This window comes from Peromyscus leucopus, chromosome 9, assembly GCF_004664715.2.
Source record: "Peromyscus leucopus breed LL Stock chromosome 9, UCI_PerLeu_2.1, whole genome shotgun sequence".
Classification (NCBI taxonomy): Eukaryota; Metazoa; Chordata; class Mammalia; order Rodentia; family Cricetidae; genus Peromyscus; species Peromyscus leucopus.
Window position 1 is genome coordinate 26,292,578 of NC_051070.1, and position 10,378 is coordinate 26,302,955.

At 35.0% G+C, this 10,378-nt stretch overlaps 1 protein-coding gene across 2 annotated transcripts in view; it reads left to right on the forward strand.

Annotated features, from left to right (window-relative positions):
- Dach1 (dachshund family transcription factor 1) overlaps nucleotides 1-10,378 on the forward strand; it is a 390,369-nt gene that overhangs the window by 143,528 nt on the left and 236,463 nt on the right. The gene's annotated exons all lie outside the window — the stretch shown is intronic.

The following is a 10,378-nucleotide window of genomic DNA, read 5'->3' on the forward strand; positions in this document are numbered from 1 at the left end:
CATATGGAACATTGTCAAGGCCTGAACAAACCATTATTCCAGGTGTACACTTTTTCTTTTTGCGATGGACACCTTGAATGTGGCATTTGAGACCTTCAATGTCTTCATCTCACCTGTCCTCCATCTCTCAAAACCATACATACATTTTATAACTCATAACAAATACTTTTGTTTCTTTACTTTACCTGAAATTTAACCTTCCTTGTCTTTTAAAATCATTTGAGTCTTTGTGGCATAATGCTACTCTATCAACTATGAAGTCTTTTTAGGAAACAGGTCTGTATAGCCTTGTTTTTGTCATAGTATTTAGGATCTGTCTCTTTGTCCAGTGGCCTTCCAATAATTGTTTGCACACAGATGTTTGAAGGACAACATACATGAAGCAAGTCATCAGATTTATGTTCTTTGAGTCTCATTTGTTCAACTAAGACAGAAACATATTTTTAAAATTAAAAAATAGATCAACCAGTTGTCAGAAAAAAACTGAATGTAAATTGTATTTCTACTTTTAATTTAAAAAATCAAAATACAATAACTTTATTTCCTAGAATTATCTACAATATAATATTGAAGTTCAATTAAGAAACATTTAACCTGCCAGTTGTGGCACATGCCTTTAATCCAAGCACTGGGGGACAGAGGCAGATGCTCTATGCATTCCAGGCCAGACTGGTCTACAGAGCAAGTTTCAGTACAGCCAAGGCTACTACACAGAGAAACCCTGTCTCAAAAATCAAAACAAAAGAAAAAAAGAAAGAAAGAAACATTTTATTTAGCAGAAATAATAAATATAAAACCATATTTGTATACATTAAAGGTTGTAACACCTAATTTGTCTCAGTTATTATAGTTTATAACTAGGAAAGATAATACTTTGATCTTACAAGTTTCTTGAAAGTAAGTCCTTAAAATAATTCCTGGTATCTAAAAATATATCATGACTACAGTCAAGCTGTCATGCTCTAGTCAACTTAATCGCTTCTAATTATTTTAGAGCATCGTGCACCTAGGAATAAGTAACAAATACACACACACAAAGAACATAGAACTTAACATAATGATTACAATTTTAAAAGCAGCCCTTGCCCTTTATTTCAGTGAAAGTAAATGCCCATATTAAAACAAATCTATTTAAGCTTACAAACAACAACAACAAAACAATTGCCGGTATCATCCCCAAATCTGTGATACAGGACATTTACTTCATAATTTCTCATAGTACCTAATGTAGTAAAAGGCCTTTCATTAGGGTATGTACTTTTGAGAGAATGAAATAGAGTTCAATTAATATAAGTCATATTAACAGCAATGTTTGGTGGTTTTGTAACTTCTATGCCACCTAAGGAATTAAGCATGTTATTAAATGTATACATTCTGGGAACAACACAGCTTCCCATGCTTTAATATCATCTTTTCACTAATAGATAGCACTAGAATCCTCAGGGAAGTGTCAGTTGGGAGGTCACTGCATTCTACAATTAGTAGAAGAATTTGCTTCAAAACTATATTTCTTGACAACTCTCCATGTATTACGCAGTGGAGGTGACATTGTTTTTCTTCTTGTATTCAGCATTTCTCTAGGAAATAACTTATGTCCATTTTTCTCAGAAGTAAGATACAAACAACTTGTTAGTTGGAGGGAAAACATGCATTTTCCGTTGAATCAGCCATCCCGTCCATGTCTTCCTAAACAGGCAGACATGGTTTCGTGAGTTCTGATTCAAGGGGTAATAGTTTTTGCACCTTTATTTGAAAGTAATTTTCTTCCCTCATTGTTATTATAATTCATTTAAAAATGTTTGCTCAAACAATAATAATAACAATCTTGATTCAGAGCAAGACAATATATCACCACAGAAATTAAACTGAATTGAGTATTTATTGCATTTCTTTGTTCTGGACAAAAATTTCTATAAAAGCAAAATGTTGAAATACGGTTTTCAAGAAAGAAATAATTTTGTTATCTTTAAATTTCATCTATAAAATTGATTATAAAACATCAGCTCTCATTCTTTATAATTCTCTTAAATAGAACAGCAGAAAAAAGGTACATTTAAAGCACATTTATTTGACCAAATGATCAACGCTTTTTGCGTATTTTTCAAGGCTAGAAGTATGGAGAGAACATAGAGAGATAAGACATGTCCCACAAAACAGTTTGAGAATAATTATGTATGTCTGTTTGATACTTAACATTCTTAAGATAAGTGAATCATGGACTGGAGTATTAATGTAATTGTGGAAATGCATGTGTTAATGACCTAGATATATTGTATGAATGCTCCGTTCCTCAACATCTTTATTTATTAGCTTTTGCTTTTTTACCCTCATCTTTCTTAAACACCCCTACTGTGTTGCCCCAGGATATCAATTTGGAACATTTAGTTTCCATTTATTTACTATTTGTTTCCCAAAATAAATGGAGAGCTCCTTGAAACAGGGTCAGTAACTTACAGTTATTTCCAATGACACCATGAAGTCAAGCATACTGACATATCCAATTAATATTTTCTTCATAATTAACAAATACAGCATGGCTATATTATTACGAGATGCTCAGGTTTTGCTCTCTGAAGACATATAATCTTCATACACAACATAGATCTGTTATATTATGTTTTACTCCTCCATGTGTCAATATCCTTACCAACACCATGGGCGATAGTAATATCCATCATTATGGATGCAGCTCCATGGATGAATAGTTTACTAACTTATATAATACCTAGGATTTCATAGTCAGAACTTTAGAATACAGTAATTATAACTATAATAAGTAGTACCCATCTGCAATATTCTTATAAGAATATAAAAATTCAGATAACAGAGTGAACTCAATGCCATGCCTGATAGAAACATAATCAGAATTGTCATATTATCCTATTTAATATAAATATCAAAACAAAATGAAAATGTTTGGAAATGCCATCTGCCAAAGACAATAGTTTGATATATTTTGAAAGTGAATCAAATTAAAAATGATAAGAGAACAGAATGATAGCCATCTACAGCTACCATGTATTTGTGTGTAAGGCACTATTGAAATCCAACAGCTATCACAAGCTCTATGTTACAAAAAAAAAATCACTGCTAACAGTAACTGCTGAGAAGAGCCGGTCAGTTAAACAGAAAAATTGAAAAATTATATTAAAAAAAAAAAAAAACTTTCATTGTGATCATGAAGTCCAAACATTGCATTGAATTGACTTAGTCATTTTATACTATAATTGGAACATTATTTTACATGAATTGTAAATTTTGTAAAATAGTTCTAATATATAATAGAACTTCTGAAAAGAACCTAATCTAATCTAGTCTAGCAGCGACTGGTCTCCATACTTCAAAAAAGCAGTTTACAACAGTTTGAAATCATGCCAGGATGTGTTCCTCAGTGCATTCCATTAAGTGTTTGCATATCATTGCACAAAGAATTTGCAGAAAGTAAATTCATCTACAGCCTGGAATCTTACGGGGAAAATGTATAAAGTCATTAAAAAGTTAAGTGTGTTTATCTATGCAGCTGACTAGGGTACCAAATAATATTTATAAATAGCATGTTCTATGAGGGAAATGTTACATATGTGGATTTATAGAATAGCTATGAAAAAATAAACACTATTAAGTTTTTGTGTCTTTTTAATACAAATTTACATATCTTTAATTTACTTTTAACTTTATATATGATTCATAAAATATATTTTCTGATTGATTGGTGGGCATACTTTTTAGAAAATAATTTCTCATGGATATAAAGAATTCAAATGGAAATATTTCCTAAAGACTCCTCAATTGATAAAGTTTAAGTTTAAAAAATATTCGAGAGGTATTGATGTGGCTCCTCATGTAAAAATGCTTTCTGTCTGAAGATGAATAGCTTAGTTCACATCTCTAGAAAACAGACATGACTGTGTGTATGTGTGTGTGTCTGTAACCACAGGACTGTGTCAGGAAGAGACACGAATGTAGTTGGGGATAATTGGCCAGTAGCCTAACCTGAGGTGCAGCCGGAGGGAGACTGTCAGGAGAGTAAGTGGGGAACACTAGAGTAAGATACCAAAATTTTTCTCTGCCATTGTACATATCACAAACATATGTCCTCAAACATGCTCATGTACACCACACACAAACACCACACACATGCACACTTAGAAAATAAAAATACCTTGACAACCCAATTTTCTAAATACTCATAATTGCTAATTTCTCTTCCAATCACAAAGCTTCTCTTTCTAGAGAACTCCAGTGAACAAAGAGACTCATGGCTGCAATAGGTGCTGAAAATAAGCGATAGATGAGGGTCAGTCCTAAACAAGATATTTAAACCATTCCTTTCAAGTCTTAGGGAACAGGCAGAAGAGGCATGGATAGAATCTAAGAGGGAACGTAAAGAAAAGATCTGTCAAATGCGGGCTTCTCACAACCCACAGCTACTGCAACCCAGAACTCCTTAAACAATTGCAGATAGCTGTAGTGGGTCTGTAAAAAAAGGCATGGGGAAAAGAGTAGTCCAGTGAGCCCGCCTCGTCACTATTGAACTATTTGCTACAGACAGATTGAGTGAAAAAAGGAATCATTGCCTATAGTCATATACTGGCAACCCTGAAAGCCTTCAATGAACAGTCTCATCAAATATTCATATAGGTAGCACTAGTTAAACTGATTGTTTCGTGAAATGAACCAAAACTCTTGCATCTGAGAAAGGGACAAGCGGGGTAGGCTAGTTAAGGGGTGTGTGTTGAGCACAAAGAATAATCAAAATGCATTATACACAATAATTATATTATTTGAATATAATAATGATATTATTATCAAAGAATGTACTTAACAAAAGTAATAAAATAATACGAAATTATTTGGTAACATTAATAAAAATAATGATAAAATTAGCATAACTTGAATGCAGATAGTACATTCAAAAGATCTTTGTTGATGTTTTGGTTTCTTTTTTGAGTCAGTATTTTCTGGGTAGCCCTGGCTGTCCTGAAACTCCCTCTGTAGACCATGCCATCCTGGAACTCACAGAGATCCTCCCGCCTCTGCCTCCTGAGTGCTGGGATTAAAGGTGTGCACTGTTACCACTCAGGTTGCATTCAAGGGTCCACAAGGCAGAGAACCAGAATGACACAGCGATAGAGAAACTCCAAACTGATGACAAGCATGAGACTGAGAAATGGGTCACACAGAGCATCATTTCAAAGGAAAAAGTGTTTCCTCAAAATGTAACCATCTTAAAAAAAAGATAAGAATCCAAGCACACTGGGACATCAGTTCTGCCACAAGAGCCTTGCTATTATCTGCATTCATACTGTTCAGTAAACACAAAGATAAGTTTTTCTCCATAAACAAGTTAATAGTATTTAGGAGAAAACTATACTTCTTTTACTTCTTTTTATGAAATTCACATTAGTCTTAAGAGGGTTTGCACAAAACTGGTGACTCTTATTTCTTGAAGTTCATTGAATCTGGAAGATATCAATATTTATGTATGCTCTGTGTCTTTATGGAAAATAAAAACAAAAATATATAGAGTACATGTGATATAGACAGATGTAGACCTCAGGTCCTTCTAAACTTTACCCAGGATGGTGGTTTACTTATAATGAATTTTCTGTAGAATTATGATGTGAACTTTTGAAATGTAACTTCATTTTAAAGTTTTGTTTTTTATATTTGAAATGTGTGCAAATATCTTAGAATCTTTGTTCTGTAGACTCATTCACTTGAAGAAAATTTGAAGAATACAGCACATAGTAGGGGATTTCTTCTGAAAATAAATAGGGGAAGGCAAATAAGTCTTGTAGATTAGCCTAATGGGTTACCTTCACTCCTAAATAATTCTGTTCTAGGATGCATTTCAATATTCATTTTCTCCCATACATTTTTCTGCTATCCCATTTTTCATACTTGGTGCAATTTTAACTTCTACCTCAGATGAGACTGTGAATCTTGCTCATTCATTGAGTTGATATCACGTATATTTCAATGCTTGTACATGATTATTCTTTGACTCTTGTGTAAATGAAGGAGTGAGTGGTACAGAAATGTGACCCTTTCTAAACAGGTTGGATTTGGCTTCTTTTGGAGGGTGAGGGCTGGGTAGCTATTTTCATACTTACAATTAGTTACCAAAATTTCTCAAAAGCTGCTAAAGACATTAGAAGCCAGCTGCCCTAGGATGTTTGGTGACTGAAAAATCTGTGAAGTGCTCCAGACCCCCTGCCAGTATTGCCAATGACTCTCATTCCTTTAATGCACTTAGCTGCATATCACTTTGACTTCTTTTTCTAAAGCTGAATTTTGAGTCTCCTTGAATAAACATCATAAATGTGTCTGAAGTCAGGTCCTACAGCCTGGAGCCCTGGGAACAAATGGACAATGAAGTGTCAGTAAACTTTATACTGGAGAGAGAGAGAGAGAGAGAGAGAGAGAGAGAGAGAGAGAGAGAGAGAGAGAGAGAGAGAGAGAAGATTGTCCAAAGCGATTCATCTGAAAAGAAAATCTTCCTATTCAAAACTGCAGAAAAGAATGTGTTTCTAAATATTCAGGGTTTGAAGGGGGGATGTGGATAGCTCTAAGCCATTGCCCTCCTTTGAAAAATACCAAAGTCTGGGCTGTAGCTAAGATAAGGAGCTGAGAAAAAGGAGGAAGTCTTTGGTTATGATTTCATCCAAGCTGTTAAGACTAATGATTTAAATAATGTCTTCCTTTTGATTTGATATAGGACAGCTCAGCATACTTTGGTCCACTTGTCTCTGTGGTAGCAAAGTCTAGGATGAATGTGGCTGCCATTAATGTACATACTCAATCTAAGAGAGTGCTTTTAAAAAGTGTTCTGTTCCTCTGTTCAGTTTAGTTTTCATTTATCTTTTCAAGAATAACTGACCTCCAATAAAGCATACTAAGAGTTTGTTTAACAATAAGGTAATTTAATTAGCTGTTCTGAGCAGTTAGGTAATTTGATTAAGATTATACTGTCTGATAAATTAATTAATTCTATATACAGGAATATCTATTTAGACATTAGCATTTTACTTCTGGCCTTCACACTAGCATATGGTCTCTTGGAAGTTCCTTAAATCCCTGTTGAAAGAATTTAAGGATTAAGTATTTGCAATGAAGTTTTGTTTCTCAGAGCACTGCAGAAATTAATGATCTCCAGAAGTTAATGTTCAAAATTCTATGAGTACAATGCAAACTTCTCAATAGAAGAACCTTACTGTAAATAATAAAGGGATAATAATCTTTTTAGCAAATATATTTTCCTACTTTCCTTCAATGATGATGAAGGAGGAGGAGGAAGAGGAGGAGGAAGAGGAGGAGGAAGAGGAAGAGGAAGAGGAAGAGTGGACAGAGGAGAAGGAAGAAGAAGTTCTATCTGACTCACAGAGAGGGCAGCCAGTAGTCTAGTACTTAGAGAAATTTAACATCTTTTTCTCCTCTTTTAAAAAACAGTTGTTCTGGTCTTTGCCTCGGTGTCTCAATGCTTCCTTCTTACATAATTGTAAAGTAATCCCCAGTAGGGTGTTAGTTGATGGCCTTAGGGTGTTACCACCATCAAGGGTGTTTGCATTTTAATGGAAGGCTTTAAAAGAACTTCAAGCATCTAGTCTGAGTGCAATAAATCTCCATTGGTGGAGTTTGAAGCAAAGTGATAGATTGGGCAGGAGCTATCTGTGGTGAAAGGAGCCCACTGGGTTTATTCTAATCACAGCTTGAATTAAAGTGTTCCTACTTAGTGGTAGCCTGACTTTTGCTTCCAAAGAGAAAGTTGTGAGGACAGCTCCTGTGGCCTGAATAATGAAGCACTCCTTAGCAGTTTCATTTTCTTTAAAAGCAAAACAAGTCAAAGGGCTAAAAGTTCAAATCTTTGAACTCCCCTTTCCTGCCCTATTTTCTCCATGGCTGTCCCAAATGTATACCTTCTCACTTGTGCTTGAGGTATACAGGTAGAAGATGGTCACACTTTCTCTCAATTGCAGAGTTTGTGTATGTGCCTTCTTTCCTTCCTTTTCTTTTATTTTTTTTTTATCTTCTAGAGGCTTTTTTGATCACTAGAATTGACAGGGCAGTGTACTTGAAAAGTCTGGGAGTAGGAAAAATAGATTAACAAATAGATCAACATCTTTTTAAAAAATAAAAAGAGTAAGATACTGACTTTTTTGTCCTCCATGAAGTTCTGAGAATAAAACAGATTCATAAATGTCTGCGATCAGGACTGCTTAAGTGATAATGGTGTGACCCCACTGACTGTGGACTATCCAAACACACAGAGCCTTAAATGGGACATAGTGACAGAGAACAATGAATAGACTCAGCTAGATAATGTGGAGAGGAGGATGAATTTTCACAGAAACAGTAACCGAAGCAACCTTCTCAAAAATAGTATTACAAGAGACCCAACTCACCCACTGTTCAGATCAGTGTGGTGGTACAGGATCTGTAATCCTAGCATGGGGGAGGGGGTGCGGCTAAGGAATGTGTGAAATGAGTTCAAAATCAAGCTTCAGATATATAATGTAATCTTCCTTCAAAAGAAAAAGAGAAAGATTTAAAAAGAAAGAAAAAGGCATTCAGTAGAACCCAATATAAAATGATACATAAATGGTGGAATAAAATAGTAAAAATGGAAAAGAAGATTGGGCCAAGTATTCGAAGGTCTGTAGTAAGGCCATCATGGATTGTGGGTCCAAAAAGGAAGATATTTTCGATCATATGTAATATATTGATGTAAATATGTATATATATATATATATGTATATACACACATATATGCAATATTCTTCTGAAATTATGTTGGAGTTCTATCTGAATATGAGGCTCTAGACTGGAACCAAGGAAGGAGGTAGGTCTTAGAAGAGACTGGAAATCTGTAACAGTGGATCAAATGAAAAATAAAGGATGATCTGGAACAGGAGTGGGACATAGACAAGAACATAAACATAAAGAGATATCTTCATAGAGATGATATTTGAGCATGCAAAAGAGGAAATGATACATCCAAGTGTGGACGTTTGGCTTAGTCAGTCAGGTGCCATTTTGCTGAATAAGGGAAAGAAAAATAGGTTTTAATGGGGCATATGCTGAGTTCAGATTTGGATAAACTGAGTCTTAGATTATTATAGAGCATCTAAGCAGGGATGTCGACTAGATGGGCATCAATCTGTCTGCATCCTGGAGGAAGATCTGGGCTGTAGATGTATGTTTAGCCATTAGTCCCAGCATCGAAGTGATGACGAGAGAGGAGTTCACTCAGGGAGAATAGGTACTATCAGAGGCCTGTCGATTGATTCCAAACAAATGATCAGTTAAAAAGCCAGAAGAATCACAATGAAGAATACGAACACGTACCTGGAGAGATACATCAGAGCAATAAGCAGAAGGGTATCCATATTGATTTACAAGACAGGTAAAGTTGCAAATAAGCCCCCTGCTCTCAGTCCAAAGGCCTCCAGGAACTAATGCCAGGATCTAATGCAGTCTCAGTCTGTGTTCCTCCTGCTGTTTGAGCTGTGTTAGCTCAACAGACGTACTGCTACACACCCATGGTTCCTATGATCCCATGGTTCCTATGCTCCCATTTCTTTCTCATGTTATCACAGTAGTGTGCTTTTCTTCTACACACTTAACATCCCTTAAAAGTTTCTTCTAATGTTTCCCCTGCCATCTTTCTTTCCTGAAAATGGAAGTCTCATCACCTAGCCTATGCCCCTACTAGTCCACAGACTATAACTTCTGTGTGGGACCTAGCATATTACAAATTACATTGCAGTTATTTATTAACAAGATTCTTCCCTCTTGGCCAGAATATAAGCTCCTGAAGATGAAGAACTCACTCCTCTAAATTAGCCTCCATCGTGTACTGCTTTGAAAACAGCAGGTACTTAGTAATTATTTGCTCAATGACCACATATATTACTTATATAATATAAAAGAAAGACAGTTTTTTAATCTTCTGATGAAACAAGGGACTTCAGCAGAGACTAGCATAGAAATGCTTGAGGACAAAGGATAGATATATCTGATGTCTGTGGTATATCTAGGCACATATTGGCCAAATAAATAATGGAGGCCCTAGCAAAAGCACATTCATCATACTGAGGCAAAAATGAGGACATAATGGTAAATATTCTTATTTGTCTCAAAGACTGTAAGTACTACATTTTTGTATTTGGTACTTTCTTACAAAAATGATGAATGCTTAACTGTATATTTGCTTTTATAACTTAAGAGATTAATCTTCTCTAATGTGAAGGATAAGAAGTGCTAACAATAAGCACATTTTTATTTTTCCTAAAGGCAAATTTAAGATACTACATAAGCAGTTTCTCAGTGATGTCCTACAAATATTTCCAAGCCTTTCCAATTTACTCTTGTATAT